Genomic DNA, 1078 nt, shown 5'->3' on the forward strand with positions numbered 1-1078 from the left:
TTTTAAAATAAGAAATGGCCTTAAATATTCTCATCTATGAATTCTCCTTTCATTTGTGTATACGTTAAACTCTTTTTATAATATTTTATAGCTTTCTCCATAAGGGTCTTGTATTCTCCAAGCCAGGCTTCAACAATATGTGAACTGTGAACTTCCAGATATTCAAGCTGGTTTTAGAAAAGGCAGAGGAACCAGAGATCAAATTGCCAACATCCATTGGATCAACAAAAAAGCAGGAGAGTTCCAGAAAAACATCTATTTCTGCTTTATTGACTATGCCAAAGCCTTTGACTCTGTGGATCACAACAAACTGCGGAAAATTCTGAAAGAGATGGGAATACCAGACCACCTGACCTGCCTTAATCTGTCTGTCCAGTTAGAACTGGACATGGAACAACAGACTGGTTCCAAACAGGAAAAGGAGTACATCAAGGTTGTATGTATATTGTCACCCTGCTTATTTAACTTGTATGCAGAGTACATCATGAGAAATGCTGGGCTGGATGAAGCACAAGCTGGAATCAAGATTGCCAGGAGAAGTATCAATAAATTCAGATATGCAGATGACACCACCCTTATGGCAGAAAGCAAAGAACTAAAGAGCCTCGTGATGAAAGTGAAAGAACAGAGTGAAAAAGTTGGCTTAAAGCTCAACATTCAGAAAGCTAAGATCATGGCATCTGGTCCCATCACTTCATGGCAAATAGATGGGGAAACTGGAAATGGTGGCAGACTTCATGTTTTGGACTCCAAAATTACTGCAGATGGTGACTGCACCCATGAAATTAAAAGGTGCTTTCTCATTGGAAGGAAAGTTGTGACCAACCTAGATAGCATATTAAAAAGCAGAGACATTACTTTGTCAACAAAGATCCATCTAGTCAAGGCTATGGTTTTTCCAGTAGTCATGTATGGATGTGAGAGTTGGACTATAAATAAAGCTGAGCACCGAAGAATTGATGCTTTTGAACTGTGGTATTGGAAGGACTGATGTTGAAGCTGAAACCAATACTTTGGCCACCTGATGTGAAGAACTGACGCATTGGAAAAGACCCTGATGATGGGAAATATTGAAGGC

The sequence above is a fragment of the Moschus berezovskii genome, chromosome 3 (genome assembly GCF_049115385.1).
Source record: "Moschus berezovskii isolate FMDL1 chromosome 3, NW_MosBer_1.0, whole genome shotgun sequence".
Lineage (NCBI taxonomy): Eukaryota > Metazoa > Chordata > Mammalia > Artiodactyla > Moschidae > Moschus > Moschus berezovskii.